The sequence below is a fragment of the Dasypus novemcinctus genome, chromosome 23 (genome assembly GCF_030445035.2).
Source record: "Dasypus novemcinctus isolate mDasNov1 chromosome 23, mDasNov1.1.hap2, whole genome shotgun sequence".
Classification (NCBI taxonomy): domain Eukaryota; kingdom Metazoa; phylum Chordata; class Mammalia; order Cingulata; family Dasypodidae; genus Dasypus; species Dasypus novemcinctus.
The window spans coordinates 26,803,706-26,826,835 of record NC_080695.1 but is presented as its reverse complement, the minus strand read 5'-3'; the positions used below and the strand labels follow the sequence as shown (position 1 = coordinate 26,826,835).

The 23,130-nt window shown below is 37.2% G+C and overlaps 1 pseudogene; it reads right to left on the bottom strand.

Annotated features, from left to right (window-relative positions):
• The window catches only part of LOC101416403 (septin-14-like), a 92,564-nt pseudogene extending 69,531 nt beyond the window's left edge, over window positions 1-23,033 (bottom strand).
• Window positions 23,034-23,130: the final 97 nt, after the last annotated feature.

Sequence of the window (23,130 nt, the reverse complement as noted above, 5' to 3'; positions counted from 1 at the left end):
CTTGCATTTGGTGAATGCATTTTGAAGCACTGCTGCACCATATGGATGATAGCTTACATTGTACTTTACACTCTCCCCCAGTTCAGTCGGTTATGGCATGGTATATCATGTCGAGCATCTGTCCCTGCAATATCATTTAGGACAATTCCAAGTCCCAAAAATGCCCCCACATCACATCACTTCTTCCTTCTTCCTGCCTTAAGCAACTACCATGGCCATTGTCTCCACATCCAAAATACAATTTCTTCCATTGCTAGAGTCACAATAGTTCTATAGTAGAATACCTGTAAGTTCATTCTAATGCATATTTTATTCCTCCAACCTGTGGACCCTGGAATGGTGATGTTGACAGGTTAGCTCTGGAGAAGAATTCCTGCTGAGCACATGAGTTAACTTTTAAAACAAAAGAATCTGGAATCCAGTATGGGTAGAGATAATCTATTCCCCACTAATTAGCATTACAGTATATGAACCAGACAATAAATTATTAATACTTCCTTTTATAATATTCCAACTCATCATAAAATGATATAAATAAAATAAATGTTAAGGGTCTAATTTACCTTTAGCCAACAGTAAATTACATTTCTTTGGTTTAGAAATGGTTGCTCATTCTTTTTTCTAGAGACCAGTTAAAAATGCTTTATAAGCCTCCTTGCTGCTCAAACGTGGTCACTCTCTAAGGCAAACTCAGCATATAAATGCATTACCAACCCCACCCACTCCTGGCCTAGGACATGACTCCTGGGGATGAGCCTACCTAGCACTGAGCGATTATTACCAGGTGCCAACTAGCAATGCATTTGAGAAAAGACCTTTACCAAAGGGAGGAAATATTAAATACAAATGAGTTTTTATGGCGAAGAGATTTCAAAGTGAGTTGGGAGGCCATTCCAGAGGCTATGCTTATGTATATCTCAGCAGGCTCTCATTGATTATCACAGTAAATAGTGCCTCAAACAGTGGAGATTCTGAGGGCTCTAAAGATATCTAGACACTATAGGCAGTGCAGATAATCTCAGGAATCCAGCACTCCGTCAGTGGGTCTTACTTTGGAATATATGTTCCCCAATGTAATGATTTAGGCTTATTTATAATTTCCCTACACATGGCTATTCTGCCCCTTTTATTTGAACCTATAATTAGCACTATACTCATTAAATACATGTCCCAGAGACTTAAATCTTTGGTCTGTTCATATGATGTTTGAGACCTGAATCTCAGCAGAATTGCAACACCTACTCCCAAGTCATTGAACTTGCCCAGGACAACTAACAGAAGGATGATGATGGACAACACCCATCTCAAAAAACAGAAAGTATCCACAACTGCAATATTTGGCCCCTGGGCTCTAACCCACCTCTCAGTCAGAATCAGAGTGGGCATCATCATCCTAAAATCCTCAAGAGTAAGGAATGAACAAACATAAGGGACAATGCAACTATGTACGGATGTAGACTTATGATTATTCTAAAAATGGAAGAACTTGTAACATTCATATAAAGGCAGTTACAATCAGAGGTTCTGCAGAGAGGGAGAGGAAGAAGTGTAAAGTGGGGTATTTTTGGGACATTGGAATTATCTTCCTTGACATTGTAATGTTGGATAAAGGCCATTATACATTTTGCCATAACCTCTAAAATTGTGCATTGCAGTTTAAACTATAATGTAAACTACAGTCCATGGTTACTAGTAATCCTTCAATATATGTACAATAATTGTAACAAGTGTACCACAATAGTGAAAGATGTTGTTAATGAGGGAAGTGAGGGAGCAGGAGAGGATGGGGTATATGGGAACCCCCTATATTTTTATGTAAGATTTATGTAAACTAAAACATCTTTAAAAATAAAAATGAAAAGAACACTTTATAAAATTAGGTAGCAATTACTTTATGCAGCATGGTTAAACACGAGTGTTTATGCTCCAATTTGGCTGAAAATTCCTTTTGTTCAAAACCTTTCCCAAGCATCAGAATGTCATGGTTTACACACACACTGAGAAAATACGCACACTGCACGATGGGCTTTAAGAGGCCGTCCTAGCCTCTGTGGATTTTAGTTTAAACCAGCATCCAGAAAACTCTTATGAAAATGAATCATTATCAAATAAACATTAGCTTATTTGAAAATGCAATCTGTGCTCCTATGAGTAACTTAATTTCCAGTTTAGCAAGGGATACTAAAACTACCTTCTAGCCATGGCAAGTAAGTAAGAGAAAGAAAACAAGTCAAACCATCTCTATTCACAGATGGCATGATATTATATCTAGGAAACCTTAAGGAATTCATGAAATATTATTAGACCTAATGAATGAGTTCAGCATGGTTGCAGAATACAAGACCAATACACACAAACACACACACACAAAATAGAATTTGTATACATCTGCAATGAACAATCCAAAAATAATATAAAGAAAACAATTCTATTTATAATAGCATAAAAATAATAAAATATTTAGTAATAAATTTCACAGAAATGCAAAACTGATATTCTGAAAACCACATAAAATTGTTAAATTTTCAAAGATCTTAATAATTGGGAGAACATTCCCTGTCCATGAATCAGAGACTTAGCTTGTTTTAAGATGGCTATATTCCCCAAACTAATCTACACCTTCAACAGAATCCTATTAGAATCTCAACTTACTTCTTTGTAGAAATTGACAAGCTGATTCTAAAATTCATATGGAATTGCAAAAGATCCAGAATAGCCAAAACAATCTTGTAAAAGAAGAACTAAGTTGAAGGACTTGCACTTTCTGATTTTAAAACCAACAACAAAGCATTCATAATCAAAACAGTATGACATTGGCACAAAGACAGACATATAGATCAGTGGAAATGAATTGAGAGTCTAGAAATAAACCCGTATCTATGATCAACTTATCAAAACTATTCAATGGGGGAAAGAATAGTCTTTTCAACAAATGGTGCTGGGACAATGGGATAGCCACATGCAAAAGAATGATAGTGGATTGTTAGCTTACATGATATAAAAAATTTTACTCAAAATATACCAAAGACCTAAATATAAGAACCAAAACGATAAAACTGTTAGAAGAAAATCAGAATAGACTTTTATAACCTTGGATTTGGAAACAGATTCTAAGGTATGACATCAAAACACAAGCAACAAAATAAAAAATAGATATATTGGACTTCATAAAAATTTAAAACTTTTGTCTTTCAAAGGACACTGTATTACCCAGCCAAAGGGGTGCTAATGCAAAATACCAGAAATAGGTTGGCTTTTATAAAGGAAATTTATTTGGGATAGGAACTTATAGATACCAAGCCATAAAACACAACTTATTTCCCTCATCAAAGTCTATTTTCACCTGTTGGAGCAAGATGGCTGCCAAAGACTGTGAGGGTTCATACTTCCTGGGTTCTTCCCTTCCAGGATCTTGCTTCTGTCTGGATTCAGTGTTCCTTTCTTCCCAGGACTTGCTACTTCCTGGGCTAAGGGTTCCACTCTTCCTTTGGCTGACTTCTCTTTCCTCTGTGAGCTTACTTTCCAGGGCTCCAAATTAAGGCTTCAGCATCGAAATCCAAAATCAAAACTCCAACATCAAAACCCTTCCAACTTTGTCCTTTGCCATGCCTTTAATTTGTGAGTCCCCGCACATGAAAGGAGTGGAGATTCAAAGTCCTAATGACGTGGCCCAATCAAACCCTAATCATGACTTTATCATGACCAGGTACAGACCAGATTACAAACAGTATCCAATATCTATTTTTGCAGTTCATAACCATATCACCTGCTACAAACAACATCAAGAAAGTGAAAAAGAAAAACCAATGACGGAATGGGAGAAAATATTTTCAAAACATTTCTGATATATGTGAGATATATATGTATATATCACATAATATATAAATAACTCTTACAACTCAAAAATAAAAAGACAAAAATCCAATTAAAAACACTTGGGCAAAGGACCGCAATAGATTTTTCTCAAAGGAAGATATGAAAATAGCCAAAAGACTCATGAAAAGATGTTCAAAATCATTAATTTGTCACAAAAATGCAAACCGTGACCACACTGAGATATCATTTCATGCCCACTAGGATGGCTAGAATCAAAATGTCAGATAATAACAAGTGTTGACAAGGAGGTGAAGAAATCAGAGCCCTTGGCGGCGGACTTGGCCCAGTGGTTAGGGCGTCCATCTACCACATGGGAGATCTGTGGTTCAAACCCCGGTCCTCCTTGACCCGTGTGGAGCTGGCCCATGTGCAGTGCTGATGTGCACAAGGAGTGCCATCCCATGCAGGGGTGTCTCCGCATAGGGGAGTCCCACATGCAAGGAGAGCGCCCCGTAAGGAGAGCTGCTCAGTGCAAAAGAAAGTGCAGCCTGCCCAGGAATGGTGCCACACACATGGAGAGCTGACGCAGCAAGATGACACAACAAAAAGAAACACAGATTCCTGTGCCACTGACGACAGAAGCAGACAAAGAAGACGCAGCAAATAGACACAGAGAACAGACAACTGGGGTGGGGCGGGAGACGGAAAGAGAAATTAATTAATTAATTAAAAAGAAAAAAAGAAATCAGAGCCCTTAAACACTGTCAATGGGAATAAAAATAAGGCAGGTGCTTTGGAAAACTGTCTCAGATCCTCCAACAAACACAGAGCTTCCAAATGACCCAGATATTCCACTTCTAGGCATATACCCAAAAGAAATGAAAACATGTCCACAAAAAACATGTACATGAATGTTTATGGCAGCATTATTCATAACAGTCAAAAGGCAGAAAGAACTCAAATGTCTATGAATTGATGATTGAATAAGCATTATTTGGTGTATCTGTACATGCAATATTATTTGGCCAGTGAAGGAATGAAGTATTTTTACATGTGACAATGTGAATCAACCTTGAAAACACAGGTAGTGAAAGAAACTAGTCACAAAAAATTATGTATTATATATGGTAGTTTGAAGCTGCATGTACCTAAGAAAAATGTATGAAACTTAATCCTTTCCCATGACTATGAACCTTCAGAAGCAGTGTGAAAATCAGACAGAAAGAGAGAAAAAAATGGAAGTAAGAAGTTGAAATTCAACAGAACCCAGAAAAGAAATGAGAAGCAGGAGAGGCCACCATGTGCAGTGCCATGTGACAGAGGAGGCAAGGACCAAGGATGGCTGGCAGCCAGCCCCAGAATGCTGGTCTTCAGGAAGGAAGCATCACCTTGTTGACAGCTTGATTGGGATTTTCTTGGCCTCAAATCTGTGAGCCATTAAATTCTAATTGTTTTTGTCATCCCTTTGCAAGGAATTTGCATGAGCAGCCTAGAAAACTAAAACCTAATATGATTTCATTCACCTAAAATGTAAAGAACAGGAAAATCTATAGAGAGAGTTATTAGATTCATCATTGCCTAGGACTGATGGGAGGGTGGAGGGCTAGTAAGGTAGAATAGCTAAAAGGTATGGATTTTCTTTTTGAGATGATGAAAATTTAAAATTAATTGTGATGATGGTTGCTCATATATTTTATTTTATTTTATTTTTTTATTGATTTTGTAAAAATGTTACATTAAAAAAACATATATATGAGGTCCCATTCAACCCCACCACCCCCACCCCACCACTGCCCCCCCTCCCCCCCAGCAACACTCACTCCCGTCATCATGACACATCCATTGCATTTGGTAAGTACATCTCTGGGCATCTCTGCACCTCATGGTCAATGGTCCACATCATGGCCCATACTCTCCCACATTCCATCCAGTTGGCCCTGTGAGGATTTACAATGTCTGGTGATTGCCCCTGCAGCACCATCCAGGGCAACTTTAAGTCCCAAAGGCGCCTCCACATCTCATCTCTTCCTGCCATTCCCCATACCCATCAGCCACCATGTCCACTCTTCCCACTCCAATGCCACCTTTTCCCTGTGGACCTTGGATTGGTTGTGTCTGTTGCACCTCTATGTCAAGAGGAGGCTCGGATTCCACATGGGTATATTTTAATACATTGAAAACCACAGAAATGTACACTTGAAATGGATTCATTTGATACATGAACTCTATTTGATAAAAAGCTGTTAAAAATAATTGATTCTCAGCCAAATTTTCTTTTCAAAATCAGGAAAATAAAATTTTCCCATACTAGACTTTGAAAAAAACATTACCTTGTTTTTGGTGACAATGTTACTAATATTGTTACTTATAAACTACATTTTCATTTCCACATGTAAAATATAATTAATATTCAACAGTTAGAAGCTTACATTCATCAAGGAGTTCATTTGAGCAGTAGTTTCTTCATCTATTGAGAACTGGTATATTTCAATTCATTGCTAACCAATTCACATATTATCTTACTCTTAAACATCTGTAAATCATTTTTAGATATTGTACCTGCTTTGGCAATCAGCAGTATAATGTTGACCTATTAAGAATGAAGTCAAACAAAATCTCATCATACCATTCTGTAGCTTTTACAGTCAAAACCTTATCATCTCTGACAATAAATTTTGTAATCAGATAATCACTGGCTGCGATTCCTAAAAATACCTTCCTTCAAAAGTGCTCTCTAAAATCATCAATGCTATTTTTTTGTATGCCTAAAACCAAGGATTTATTATAACCTTTATGCATCTGCATTTTAGATTCTTTAAGAAGTAAAAAGTAGAGTTATATACCAAGAAATACAATATGATAATGCTGGCATTTATAATTACTCCAATGTTTACCATTACCAGAAGTCTTTATTTCTTACGCAACTTCTAATTACTGTCTAATTTCCTTTCCTTTCAGTTGTGAAGAACTCCCCTTAGGATTGCTTGAAGGGCAAGTCTTGTGGTGATGAACTCCCTCAGCCTATGTTTATCTGGGAATGTCTTAATATCCTCCTCATTTTTGAAAAACAGTCTCTCCAAACCTAAAATTCTTGTAAGGCAATTGTTTTCTTTCAGCACTTTAAATATTTCATCCCTCTGCCTTCTGTCCTCCATGGTTTTTGGTGAGAAACTGGCACTTAATCTTATTAGGATTCCCTTGTACATAACTCATAGCTTTCTTCAAGCACCTTTCAGAACTCTAGTTCTTGACATTCAACAGTTTGACTATGGTGTGCATGGATCTATTTTCTACTTTATCCTGTTGGGTACATTGAACTTCTTGAATTTGTATAATCATATTGTTCACTAAATTTGTGAAGTTTTCTTTCATTATTTCTTTGAATATTCTTTCTGCCCTTTTCTCCCTTTATTCTCCTTCTGGGCCTCCCATAAGGCACATATTGGTGTGTTTGATGGTATCCCACAGGTCTCTTAGGCTCTGTTTAGTTTTTTCATTTCTTTCATCTTTCTGTTTCTCACTCTGGATCATTCAAACTATCTTGTCTTTGAGACCACTGATTCTTTCTTCTTCCAGCTCTGATCTCCTCTTGAAACCTTCCAGGGAAGTTTTCATTTGAATTATTATAATCTTAACTCCAGCAGTTCTGTTTGGTTCCTTTGAAAATCTTCTATCTCTTTAATGATGTTTTCATATTGTTCATTCATTGTTTTCCTGGTATCCTTTAGCTATTTCTTCATGTTACCTTACCTCTTTGAGCACCCTGAGGATCATTTAAAAAAAATCTTTGCACAGTATTTCCAAGGTCTTGTCTGCTTCATGGATGGTTTCTGGATTTTTGTCTCATCCCTTTGGATAGGCCATAATTTCCAGTTTCTTTTTCTTGTCATCTTTTGGAACACACTACTAACTCTGGCTATGATATCTGAACTGTCTGAGCCTTAAATTCATCTCAAATTAGTGATAATGACATATTTCCTTGAGTGCCTGAAGTTAAGACCTGGTAAATGCAGAACACTGGCTCTTATTTCCTCTGCCTCTGGGTACAGCTCCTCCACCAGTTCCAAAGAGCCCCAGCTGGTTTTGTTTTAACTCAAAATGATTTTCTTACTTTTAGTTTGTGCTTCAGATAATGCTTATAGCAATAAAAACTGCTGAAAGGGGAGATAGTCAGATTCCAAAGGGCAGCCAAAACCTAGAGCAGATTCAGCAAGTCCTTTGATAATCAGTTTAGCCATATTTAACAAGTTTGTGCTCTCTACAGCTGTGGGGTCATTTGCAGTCATGGCAGTACCACAGTCTCAGACAGTGGCTCCATGATTCCCACCAACAGCTGGCTCCCTTCCAGTCTGCAACAGATGCAATAGAGTCTCCATCAGTGCTCTTTGAAAATTAATCTTTTATCTGAATTTAGGTTTAGAAACCTCATCTTTCTTACTCTTGTTCTCAAGCTTTCTTACACTTGCAACGTATCAGGAGTAAATAAAATGTCAGCAGTAGGGTGAACCTGTCTAATTCATTAACAATTCATTTCTTATTAAACTGTGTGCCAGAAAGTCAGAATGAGAGATCTTTTCTCAGAACTGTAGAACAGATGAAATTTGTCCTCTGTCATTCATGCATGCTACCTTATTCCAATAAATCCATCTTAGTCAATGCCCCATTTTCATAGACCTACATGTTCTTGTAGGTAGATTTGCTTTTTTCCCCACAGATTCCCTTAAAAAAATAGTCTGTTTTTTGGTACCATACTCTAAAGGTTGAATTTGTGTGTCTGTGGGAATATATGGTTTTTTAAAAAGATTTATTTATTTTTTATTTGTTTCTCTCCCCTTCCCCCTACCTCCCTATCCCAGTTGTCTATTCTCTGTGTCCGTTTGCTGTGCTTCTGTTGTTGTCAGTGGCATGGGAATCTGTGTCTCTTTTTGTTGTGTCATCTTGTTGTGTCAGCTCTCTGTGTGTGTGGTGCCATTCTTGGGCAGGCTGCACTTTTCTTTCATGCTGGGCAGCTCTCCTTAGGGGGTGCACTCCATGCGCATGGGGCTCCCCTATGCGGGGGACACCCCTGCGTTGCATGGCACTCCTTGCACTCATCAGCACTGCATGTGGGCCAGCTCCACACGGGTCAAGGAGGCCCGGGGTTTGAACTGTGGACCTCCCATGTGGTAGACGAATGCCCTATCCACTGTGCCAAGTCCGCTTCCTTGTGGGTATATATGTTAGCATGTTAGTACACAGCACCTTTTTAACAAATATGGAGATAACTCCTTTTTACACATGAATATACTATATGTCTGAGGTTGAAATTTATTCATACCTTTTTTTTACTAAATCTACAATCTGATTACTCATGTCCTCATGCATTTACATCTTAAAAATTAAACACTGTAGAAAATAACAGTATGCAAATTCCAAAATATATTTTATTCCTGTTAAAAGACATTATCTTACCAAACCGTAAGACACAATATCAAGTTCTGTAATATAGAAGAAATATCTATAAATCAGTTTTGGATAGATTGTTTTTATTTTAGGTTTCTCAAAGTACATTTGAAAATCTATAGGCAAGTCTAGGGCTTCAATATTATAAATGTAGATGTTCATAATTTTGTCTGATGATAATATCTAATTTAAGGGCTTTCACAGTCAAGAGCACGCAACTGTTAAGGTAAATTCAAGTCTAACTTAAGTGTTTTGAGTTGTATTGGTGAGAAAGGCGGAAAAAGATATCCTTCGGCAATGGTAAATCATTAACACAAAAGTAAAAGGAAATTTCTGTGACAATAATGCCTCAGTAGTTTAGATTTGAGGAACACAAGGCAGCTAATGCAAGAACTGAGCAATTGGGAAGAGAAGGCAGGAGACACACTCTGTGAGGCAGACTCTTGCTCAGGCCTCTAAGTAATGGTCTCATGATGCAGATTTTCTATTTCTGGAATATGGCTTAAAGATAACAGCTGCCCAGAAATTTTAAAATAAAACTCTGCAACCTTGACTACTTAATGACTACCAATAAAGTAATTGAGGCAGCTCTTTATTTTCATTAAGAATCTAAGTTCTTTCATTTACTTGGTGACAATTGAGATGAATTACAAAGTTTATTTCCAGTTTGAACAGTACATAGTGAAAGGCAGGACTTCTTTGATAAAAGGAAACAAACTTTAGAATTTTTCCTTTCTTCAACTGAATGAAGTTGAAAAGGACAGTTTTTTCCCCATCTGGGTTGAGTGCAGAAACAATCTGATGATATGACAGTTGCCTCCATATGTATATTCACTCCCTATTGATAAAAAGATATACTGTTAAAGTTTTTAGGTGACATAATTTCAGACTTATAGAAGAGTTGCACAAATAGTATAAAGGAAGAAACCATGGCTTCATAATTTGCCCAGAATCACAGAGCTAGCAAGTGGTGGAGTCAGATTTTGAAAGCAGGTAGCATGAACTGCTGCCCTGCTTTAATTTTTCCCTCCCCTTCCCCTCCCTGCCCTTCCTTTCCTTTTCCTTCCCTCTCTCTTCATTAGTCCCTTTTCTTTTCTTTTCTTTTCTTCTTTTCTTCTCTTTTCTTTCTCATGCACATGCTTTTAGCCTGAGACAGTTCAAGGCATTTCCTGAAGGTCACAGGACTCTAATAAATAATAAAGCAAATATTAAGGAACCTGTTTTCTTTAATAGCAAACCTTGTGATCGCTCTGTATCTATAAAGATACATATAAAGTATATATGTTATTTCTGTATAGCCATTACTACGAAGTTGCATGTACTGATTTTCATACACATTTAATACAATGACATTCTGTATTAACTGAATAATGAAAAAACTTAAGTGATTAAAAAATTTAATCAAATGGAGAGCTTGCAAATAAATTTCATCAAGATTTCACTAAAGCCTCAGCCTGTCAAGAGAAAATCCACATATGTCCCAAACCTTAGACAGAACGAATCCTGCGTTCCACACAGGAAGCAGTAACTGCCTGACTCCCCTTGCCTGCCCTTGCATCCTGAATCGTCTCTGATAGGACCAGCAGTCAGGATTATGAAAACGTCATGTTTCACACCCTTGGTCATACCAGGAAAACATTCATGGGGGCAGTTTGTTATAAGAGAGCAGCCTTTAACCATTTTTAAAGGAAGAAATGAGGAACAAAAGAAAACACAACAAAACAAAAAACAAAGAAACAAACAAAAACCTTAAATGAGTTAATTTTGGGGAATACGCACTTAAACACATACATACACACACACAAACACACACATATTCTTGATTCAGAAATTCAAAACTAGGTTTCCTTAGTAAAATGAAACATACTTTCCCAAATATATATACTAACATTAGACTTTAACCTCCTCCTTTTACATAATGGAACCATATAATGAATTCAATTTTAAAAATATGGGCAAATGACCATGATCTGCATTACCAATCACAGAAAAAATGAAGTAAATTTTCATTTAAAAAATGTTTAGAAATTAAATATTTTTAACATGATTTTTAAAAATTTCATCTCATTCTTCAAACTGATCATTTTTAAATTAAATCTCTCTGAAAATTAAACTAAGGTTGAAATATAACAAAAGCTTTAAAGATTAACAGAAAAATGTAATTAGGACATGTGACCACTTTATAGAATAACAGGTACCTGTATGCAAATAACTTCAAGATATATCATTATCTCAAAATAAACATTAAATTTTGAAATACTGATGGATTTACCAACCACACCTTATTATCAGTGCTCTTCATGATTAATAGATCAAGTGACTTCAGAGAATGTCCTGTGGGTGAAATGAAGTAGAAACACACATGGATGTGGGAATCGTGGTACTCAGAGAAAGAACGTTTAATCTTCAGTTCTTCTTGAAGAACTCAAATTGAGCATCTATGTAGTCCACTATGGCTTGGTAGCTGAAAGATGATTACTTAAAACTTTAGCATAAAAGAATAAAAAATCTGAAGTCTGAATTTTCACCATTAAATAAACAGTTAATATCTGTCTAAATACTGTGTTATAGAGATAAAAGATAATGTGCATAACACACCATACAACAATAACAATTCAAAACAAACATTAAGACCTGTACGTTACATTGTTTATAGAAATGGCAAGACAATCTATCAATTCCATGCAATCCCAATTGGAGACGCAATTTTATATGCATATGTACATAAAAGTGCAAAGGATCAAGAATGCCCAAGTTATATTAAAGAAAACGAAGTAAGACACACTCTTCAGTCAGCAGGTCTTGTTATAAATCTAAAATAATTAATGCAGTGTGGAATCAGCACACTGATAAAAAGTCCAAAGCATAAGGGAATTTTGTTATTTTTGGGGTGAAGGTGGTAGAATTTTCTATGTCATGAGAGAGATATACAATTCCATGTATTTTTCAAAACCCATTGCTATGTACATGATAAAGCATGAATTTTACTCTATATAAAATTTTAAAGAGAATAACATAACTAAATAAATGAAATAAACCTGTGGCAGGTGAGTTCTGTACCCCAATGAAAGACATGTTCTTAATCTTAATCTACATTCCTTTGGGTGTGAACTCAGGTGTAAATAGGATGTTATTTTTTGTTAAGGGGTGGTCCCAGGGAATCAAGTTGGGCTTTGACTCAGATTCCTGGGGTCCTCTATCAGACTTACCAGAAGAAATTTGGACACAGGCAGAGAAGTCCACAGAGGAGAAGTGGCAAGTCAGCAGAAACTGGGATCCCAGACACAGGGAGAGAGAAGACCATGCAACAGGAGGCAGACATGCAAGCCAAGGGACCCCAAGCATTGCAATGAGCCAGCGCCAGACTGAAACAGAATTTGGGGAGAAAGCATGGCCTTCCTGAGGCCTTGATTTTGGACTTTTAGCCTCTGGAACCATGAGCCAATAAATTTCTGTTGTTAAGCCAACCCTTTGTGTGGTATTGTCAGAGAAGCCTGGCAAGCCAAGACAAGGTCCAATGAAGGAGGCAGAAAGGGAAGGCTTCTGTTTAGCATCTATACATTAAGTGTATTAAGATACTACTAAGGAAATGGACAGATACCAGTGAGGCTTTGCTAAAACTAAACTAGGTAAACTGCACCTTCCCTTGTCCAAAAACAAAGAAACAAACTTGCTTCGAGAAGATCAGAAGAGCTGACAATCATGACTGGATCAAGAGAAATCATCATTTACTTTCTGGTTGAAGTGAGAACAGGTGCCAGTTATTTCAGTATCAACTTCTGCTGAAATATGCTGGTGTTAAATAAAAAAGGGGAAAGATCTGGAATTTTATAACTCTGATGAAAGTAAAATGAAAAAAATCTATCATATTTAAGAATATCAGCCATACTGTAGGAGAAATCCAAAATACTATGCAAACTGTAAAAGATGAACCTAAATCTATTACAGAGAAATAAAATAACTACAATGAAAGGGGTGGGGAAGGAAAGAACTTACTAGAATAACTAGGGAAAACAGTATTTTGGTATTGTGATGCTGACAACAAAAAATCCCTGTATAAAACTACTGTATTCAAGTTAGTAAATTTATTTCTCACACAGAATGGCCTAGCAATTCTAAAATGACTTTATACATATACACTTGAGTTAAATGAATAAGTAAATATATTATAGGTATGGAAAGTCAGTTTTCTCACTTTTGGGGAAATAAATTACAATTAAGGAGAGGAGGAGATCTATAATAAACCTTATGAATGTTGGATTATAATCAGAGGTTTTAAAATATAATCAGGTTTTTAAATACAGACAGATTTAGAAATACATATATAAGTACCATGTATACATGGACTACTGTACATATATTATTTGCAACCTCTGTCTGCTGAGAAAGTCAAGAAGCATTGATACCCCAAAAGCAAAAGGACATCTGGTGCCCAGATCATGGTTTCTAAATACCCTTTAAATTAAAGGAACCAAGAGTCATTGGAGAAGTAGTTGATTCCAAGGGTGAGCAGGGGAAAATAGAAGATGAGCCTGGAGCATCTTGTGGTACCAAAATATAATAAATTGCTCCCAGAGGATGGGAGGAGAGTTCAGGTTTCTCTCTGGGATATAGAGAACTGTAGTAGCATTGCCCCCATTCTTAAAAAACAACAACAAAAACCCAATTAATTCCAAATTTAATGCCTTTTCTTCAAATACATTGGAAAATGGTCACACAGAAATTGACTGACTCAGAGTCTAAGATGAAATGGGAGCCTACAGGGAGAAAACAGATGCAAGTGCTCACTTACCTGGGGTAGATGCAACCAGACTCTGGTAAGAAGAATTCAGCTGGAATATTTCATGATTTGGTGAAGACTAAGGGTGGACTGGCCAGCCAGTGGAAAGCCCCTAGGGACTCCAAAAATCGGAGAGAGGAGGTTCTTTTCCTCTTACAAGCTCTTTCCCCATAAACCCAACTGGCAGCTCACAGAAAAGATTAGATATTGTCATGAGAAAGTATCTGCTGGCAAACTTGGAAGAGGAGAACAGCAACCAAGGATATGAAATTGCCTGAACTGTTTTCCCTTATGTCCCTTTATGGAGCAAAACCCTTAATCAATAAGGGAAAGAACAACAAACATGCTCCTCCTTATGTCATTGGTGAAAATTCACTGCAGCAGAGGGAAGAGAAAAAGATAAAACAAAAACTCAACTTCTAGGTGATGGGCAAAAACTGAACTGGAGCAAAAACTACAGCTGGGACAGAAGGGCAGAATAAATGAGTAGAGTATACTGCCACTGCTCTCCTCCCTACCCAGGTTCTAGGAAACTGCTTGCCTAAGACTGAGGCTTAACTAGAAGAAGAGAGGGGAAAAGCATGACTTAAAAAAAGACCTAAATGTATAACTTTTGCTCACATGCAAAAAACTACACTACTTTATCTAAGAGCTTTTTTCATAATTTCCAAAAACCTACAAAAGCCCAAACATATTACTAAAGGTGAATAAACAAACAGGATACAGTAAATCCATAAACTGGAATACACCACCACAGAAAATCTGAACCACTGAATCATACAACAACTTGAATGAATCATGAATGAATTTTCCAATATGAAAAGACAGATCCAAAAGTCTACATATTATGTGATTCCATGTATATAACACTGCATAGGGTTGAAAAATAGATCAATGGTTTTTGAAAATTATTATAAACTCTAATTTATTCTAATTTATCTAATTTATGTGAAATCCAAGGTCTTGAAGATTTTCCCTTATGTTATTTTCTAACAGTTATATATTTTTGATCATATTTAGATCCTTGATTCATTTTGAGATATTTTTTGTATATGGTTTGAAGTAGGGTTCTAACTTCATTCTTTTGCATTTGGCTATCCAGTTGCCACAGCATTATTTGTTGACAAGGCTATTCTTTTCCCATTGAATGTACTGGCACCCCTGTCAAAAATCAGTTGGCCATGGGTATATGGCCAGTTTATTTCTGGACTTTCAATTCTATTCCATTGTTCTAGGTTTTAGTTTGCCAAAGGGCTGCAAATGCAAAGAACCAGAAATATGTTGGCTTTTATAAAGCATATTTATTAGGGGTAAAAGCTCACAGTTCACAGTTCCAATTTGCGAAAAGTCCAATTTGATGTACCATAAGAGGTGCTGTCTCACCAAAGTCAGCTGCCTCCTGCTGAAGCAATATGGTGGGTGACCTCTGCCTGGTCTCTGCCTCCCCTTCTTCTCTTGATCATCATCTAATATGATGTTGGATCAGGTCTCTCCGGCTCACCTGCTCCACTTTCTACCCAATTTCAGCTATTATCTGGCATAGAGTTGTCTCTTTCCAGGTCTCCATGTCAGTCTTACCTGTTCTGTTCTCTTCCCAAGTTCACCTGTAAGCTATCAAGCATATAGCAGGGCTGGGCTTCTTTTGAACTTCTCCATGGGCCCTAACCCTTGGGGGCTTCAAGCTTAAGTTATCATCTCTCATGCATTGCAGATGCAGAATCAGATTGGCTGTGATTCTTTTCCTCTGTCCATCTGAGGACAGAGTCCATTTATATCAGACCCAGCAAGGAGCAGGGACTCATCTGAGTCACACCTCACTGAATAGTAGGATAAAAGGCCCTAAAACAATTTCATCAAGTAATCTAATCAAAGTCCACTAAGCTAAGATTAATGCAATCAAAGGGTACCCTACCCAGAGGAATAGCTTACTTTGGAAACATAATCTTTCTCTTTTTGGGATTAATAAAATGATCTCAAACTTCCACAGTCTGTATGTATATTCTTATGCCAGTAGCACACTGACTTGCTCATTGAGGTGAGCTTTCTAATCAGAAATTTTGAGTCCTCAAACATAGTTCTTTTTTAAGACTATTTTGGCTATTTATGGTACCTTGCAATTCTATGCTATTTTCAGGATTAGTATTTCCATTTCTGAATAAAGGTTGTTGGAATTTTTACTGGGATTCTGTTGAATTTGTAGATTGCTCTGAATAGCATTTCTTAATATACGTTTTTTTATTTTTTATTTTCCAAAGATACTTAGATTACATAAATTTTACATAAAAAATATAGGGGATTCCCATATGCCCCGCTCTGTACAGCTCCCACATTTTCCCACATTAACAACATCCTTCATTAGTGTGGTACATTTGTTACAATTGATGAACACATTTTGGAGCATTGCCACTAAGCTTGGATTATAGTTTATATTGTTGTTTTCACTCTCTCCTGCACATTTTCCTAAGTTACTATAAGATCTATAATAGCCTGTGTCTGTCATTGCAGTGTCATTCAGGGCAATTTCCAATTCCTGAAAATGCTTCCAAATTACAACTATTTTTTCCTCTCCCTCCCCTAAGAACCTCCAGTTGCCGCTGCCTCCACATCAATGAAAAAAGTTCTTCCATTGCTAGATTCACAATAAGTCTATAGTAGAATAACAGTAAGTCTACTCTAGTCCATTGGTTATTCCCCAATCCTGAGGATTCTGGGATGGTGTTGCCCACTCCCATTCTAATTGAGAGGGGGCTTAGATCCTATGGGGCAGATGGATGGAACTATCTTGTTTGCAGTTGCAGACTCTCTGTTCCTTGAGATGTTCATTGTTCATCATCATCCCCTTTTTAGTTGTCCTGCATAAGTCCAATGAACAGGAAAGTAGGTGTTGCAACTCTGTTGAGATTCAGGACCCAACTCGCATATGGACAGCCCAAAGATTTAAGTCTCTTGGACATACGCCTATCAACTCTAGTACTAGCTATAGGTTTAAATAGAAGGGGCAGACGAGCCTGTGTAGGGAAACCACAACAGAGTCCAACTCTGTCACATTAGGGAGCATAAATTCCAAAGTAGGGCTCACTGGCAGGATTCCAAACTCCTGAACTGTCAGCCCTGCCTATAGTGTCTAGAGTTCTCCAGAAATGTCATATGGTCCAGTAATCTCACTCCTGGGTGTATACCCAAAAGAATTGAAAGCAGTGGCACGAACAGATATATGCACACCAATGTTCATAACCGCATTATTCACTATTGCCAAAAGTTGGAAACAATCCAAATGTCATCAACAGATGAATGGATAAGTAAACTCTGTTATATACATACAATGGAATATTATTCAGCTGCAAGAAGAAATGCAGTATAAATACAATGGATAACAAGGAACAATCTTGAAGACCTCATGTTGAGTGAAGCAAGCCAGACACTGAAGTACAAAAATTACATTGCAGAACTGATATGAACTAAGCAAATTGATGAGACTCACAGAGCTAGAGTCTGGATGATAGGTTTACAGACGACAGAAAGGAAGAAGTTTGTGAGTCAATGCCCATATGGCCAAAATCTATGATAAGTTGGAAGGGTGTGCTTGTACTGGGGATGTGCACAACAGTGATGCAGTGATGCTACTTGGTCGGGGGGTGCTGGTCTGTGTGGGGGTTAGGGAGGGGAGGGCAGGTTGGACTGTCTATGGAACTGGGGATTTTCAAGTATGTGGTTGAAATTAATGTATTTACAATTTCATCCACTGTGTCTTCCATTCCCATAAGCTCTGATGCTTTGTAGGTTTTCACATTGTTCTTTATGCTCACCAAGAGTCATATTTTCCTTCAATTCTTGGAACTGATTTAAGAGATTTATGGTTATGATTCACCAGTTGTCTTAAATCCTATATTTATTCAGGATATTTTGTTTATTACTTTACCTGGGTCATGTCTTCCTGTTTCCTAATATGGCTTAGAATTAGTTGCTGATGTCTAGGCATCTTAATATGTTGATGAATTTACTTTGGTCAATTTCTTTCTGTTACCTAGTTTTTGTTGGCTTTTGCTTTTTTTTTCACTTCTTTTCTTTGATTTTTAATTCAACTTATTCTAACTCTCTCAAATTGCCCAACGTATGCTATCAAAATTTGGCCATAGACTCACTAAGGGGTAATTTTCTCCTAGGTGTGGTGTAAAGAGAGACCAAAAAGCTGATTTTTCTTTGCAATTCCCTGTCTGCCCAATAGATAGCACTCACTGTAGAACCTTTACATGGATGTGTTTCTTACAACCACAGCTTTCCTGTGTTTCTGGTTTGGCCAAAGCTGAGATTCAAAACAGGTTGTGCTGACTGAATTCACTGAAGAGAAGCCCTCTGACTCACCTTCCATTTTCTCTTGTAACAACTGACAGGAAGGAAGACATCTGTTTCCCTCTCAGTCAGCTGCCATGATCCAGAGGTTTTATCTAGGCTTAATATTTTGAGTGTGGGTGATGGGAACTCTTCTTGGCTGCCACAGTGGTTTAGTAACTCATTTTTTGTTTCAGGTTCTTTGTCTCTCTGTCCCACACCTTTCTGAGCATTATGCAGCACTGTCCTTTTCTGCTGACCCCCAAACCAGGTCCCTTGGACAGCTATTAGACCTCCATTTTTTTCTGAGAGCACTGAGCCCTGTCTGCCTACTGTGATGTCATGCTCCTGGAAACTCTTATTTCACTGTTTGATAGAATCCTTCAGAGCACAAATGTTGTTAATTTGGTGAAGTCCAATTTATCTTATTTTTTTGTTATTGTTTATGCTATTTGTGTCACCCCTAGGAATATATTGCCAATTCAAAGATCATGTATCCAAGCTCCTGTTTTCCTAGGAAATCATAGTTTTAGCTACTATATTTAGATCTTTAATCCATTATGAATTAATTTTTGTGTGTGGTCTGATGTAAGGATCCAATTCATTTGTCCACATGTGGCAGTTTCCTTGTCTCAGAACCATTTCTTGAAAAGATTGTTTTTCTCCATTGAATGGTTTTGGCACCTGTGATAGTTTGATATTTGTGAATCCAAGTAAATGAAAGATTATACTTTTGAACAATTCTATTCCTGTAGATATGATACCCTTAGATTGCATTAAATTCAGTTGAGGGAATTTTGATTAGATTACTTGATAAGATTGTTTTGGTGCTTTTGACTGGACTACATCATTGAAGCATGCTTCATGTTGAGTCTCCACCTTCTTCCTAGATCTGATATAAATGGAGAAACAGGAGAGACACCCACACAGAGGAAAAGGAAGCTGCCAGTTTTTTTTTAATTGACTTTGTAATAATATTACATTAAAAATATATATATGAGGTCCCATTCAACCCCACCCCCCCACCCCACCTCTCCCCCCCCCAGCAACACTCGTTCCCATCATCATGACACATCCATTGCATTTGGTAAGTACATCTTTGGGCACCTCTGCACCTCATGGTCAATGGTCCACATCTTGGCCCATACTCTCCCCCATTCCATCCAGTGGGCCCTGTGAGGATTTACAATGTCCGGTGATTGCCCCTGAAGCACCATCCAGGACAGCTCCATGTCCCAAAGACGCCTCCACCTCTCATCTCTTCCTGCCTTTCCCCATACCCATCAGCCACCATGTCCACTTTTCCCAATCCAATGCCACCTCTTCTATGTGGATATTGGATTGGTTGTGTCCATTGCACCTCTATGTCAAGAGGAGGCTCAGATTCCACATGGATGCTGGATGTAATCCTCCCACTTTCAGTTGTAATCACTCTAGGCTCCATGGTGTGGTGGTTGTCCTTCTTCAACTCCATCTTAGCTGAGTGTGGTAAGTCCAATAAATCAGATTGTAGGTGCTGGAGTCTGTTGAGGCTCAGGACCTGGCTATCACATTGTCAGTCCAGAGATTCAAATCCCCTAAATATATCTTAAACCCCAACACTAACTGCACCTCCAGCACATTAGCATGAAAGTCTTATGAAGAGAGATCCCATCTGAGTCCAGATTCATCACACATAAACACCATTTCCAAAGAGGGGCCATCTGACCTGGTAGTTAACCCCATCGGCCATGACCATAACTCCCATGGGTCTCTTTGAAGCTGCCAGTTTTGATCCTGCAATGTGAAAGAAAGGACTCCAGTTTGGCACAAGGCTGAACTACAAGGAAAGAAGCCCCAAAAATGCTGAGGACCAGGGAGAGATGAGTCATATGCCTGATAGCTTGAAGCTGAATTCAGGAAGAAAGCAGAGCAGCTGAGACTCATAGTAGAGGCTTGGAAAGAGACAAGCCCTATGCCTGGTTGTTCACAGCTGAGTTCTGGGAGACAGTAGATTCTGGCAGGGACAGCAGAGACCTCAGCATAGATTGGTGGCCATTTTGTTTCACCATTTGGCCAGACAACAAGATCAAAAGTAGCTGAGTCTGTTGAGAAGGTGTCCCTGATGGTGCCTTAATTTGGACAATTCATGGCCTCAGAACTGTAAGCCTTTACCCCAAATAAATTCCTGTTATAAAAGTCTAAGCATTTCTGGTACTTTGCATCAGCAGCCCTTTGGCAAACTAAAACAGCACCTTTGTAATTCCAGATCCCCAAGCTTTTCCATTGATCAACATGTCAAACTTCATGGTAGTTCATACTGTCTTAATTACTGTTATTTTGTAGTAAGTTTTGAAATCAGAAAGTTTTGAGTCTTCCAAGTTTGTTCTACTTTCTCAAGGTTGTTCGGCCTACTTTGGGTTCCTTGACTTTCCATATGAATTTTAGGATCAGTTTGTCATTTTCTGAAAATAATTTAGTTGGGGTTTTGACAGGGATTTCATTGAGTATGTAGATAAATTTGGGGAATATTTCCATCTAATCAGTATTAAGTCTTTCAGTCCATTAACATAATATTGTTTTCATTTATTTAGACCTTTGATTTCTTTCAACAATAGTTTGTAGTTCTCAGAGAATAAGTTTTGTATTTCTTGGTTAAACTTATTCTTAGGTCTAGAAAAAAATTTTTTATATTATAAATAGAATTATTTTCTTAATTTCATTTTTGAATTGTTCATTGCAAGTGTATAGAAATAAAATTGATTTTTGAATAATATTCTGTATCCTGCAACCTTGCAGAACTCTTATTAGTTTCATTGTTTTATTGTGGATTCCTCGAGATTTTGTATACAAGATAATGCCATGTGTGAATAGAGAGAATTTTATTTCTTTTTTTCCAATTTGGATGCCTTTTATTTCTTTTTCATATGTAATTTCACTGGCTAGGTCTCCATTACAATGTTATATGGAAGTGGTGAGAATGGGCCTTAACTTGTTTCTGACCTTAAGGGAAAGCCTGAAACTCTCATTAAGTAGGATGTTACCTGTACATTTTTATTTTTAATACATTTCCTTCACCAGGCTGAGGAACTTTCTTTCTATTCCTGGTCTGTTGACTGTCTTTATCATGAAACCATGCAATTTTGTCAAGTCTTTTACTGCATATACTGAGATGACTGCTTTTTTGTTTTTTAGTGTTTTTTTTAATCAATTGTTATTATGCATTAAATTAATTGATTTTCAGATGTTAAAATAACCTTGTACTCCTGGGGAGTCTCCAAGGATTCTTACTTAGTCATGGCATATAATTCATTTTATATAATGCTTAATTTGGTATTCTAGCAGTTTTAAAAAAATTTTTAGTCTTTCCTTTTAAGAGATATTGACTGCAGTTTTTTGTTTTGTAATATTTTGTCTTGTTTTGGTACCAGGGTAATGTTAGCCTCATATAATGAGCTGGGAAGTTTTCCTTCCCCTTCCATTTTTTTGGAAGAGTTTATGTACACTTGGTATTAATTCTTCTTTACAGATTTTCTTGGATTCACCAGGGAAGGATTTTGAGGGTTTTTCTTTGTGGGTACTTTTTAAAAAGTTGAAGTGAAATACACACATCATAAAATTAACCATTTTAAAATGAAAAATTCAGTAACACTAGTATATTCCTGGTGTTGTACAACCACCACCTCTACCTAGTTGCAAAACATTTTTCTTTGTGAATACTTTTTAAATTACAATTTCAATCTCTTTACTTGTTATAGTCCAATTAATCTATTTCCATATCTTCTTGAGTCAGTTTTAGTTATTTGTGTTTTTCTAGTAATTTGCCATTTCACCTGTTATCTAATTTAATGGCATGCAAATTTTCATCACATTTTTTAAAAAAATATTTTTATCCCTGCAAGATTGGTAGTAATGACTTTTTTTTCCAGTTAATTTTCTATTTTTAAAGAGGCCATAGATCACACAAATGTTGTATCAAAATATAGGGGAGTCCAAAATACCCCACCCTTTCCCCCTCCCACATTTTCCCCATTAACAACATCTTTCATTAGTGTGGTACATTTGTTACAATTGATGGTACTACTTATTTGTGTCTTCTCTCTTTTTCTTGTGATTAATTTAGCCAAAGTTTGTCAATTTTATTGAACTTTCAAGAACCAACTTTTGTCACGGTTGATTTTCTCTATTGTTTTTTCTTCTCTATTTTTTTAATTTCTGCTCTAATTTATGTATTTCTTCTCTTCTGCTGGGTTTAGGTTTAGTTTGCTTTTCTTTTCCCACTTTCTTAATGTGCATGGTTAGATTATTGAGTTAATGTCAGAATCGTCGACCCAAAAGGTATCAGGAATGAAAGACAAAAAGAGATTGGGATCAGGAGATCTGAGAGCACAGATTTGTCAGACTCATCAGACAAGTTTATTAATTTCAGGGGCTTTCTTTTATACCACTTCAGACATGAAAGCAGGCAATTATTCTTAGTTAGTTATTACCATTACATCAACCATTCCAATAAAAGTAGATACACATCTAATGTACAGGACCTACATGATCACACCTCTGGGTACAAAATCACCGTGTTCTTTAGCACTATTCTATAAACAAGCCTATGAGCCTTGTTGTTCACTTTGCCTTGTTCCACCTGAACACACATCTCCTTGCTGGCCCTGTGACCTGCATGTAAAGCCATGGTGACAGTATGTCTCAGTGGTCAAGGAAATAACTTGCTTAATGGAAACAGCATGCCTTTGTTTCCCACATTTCCCCATTTTTGTTTTAGTCAGGGT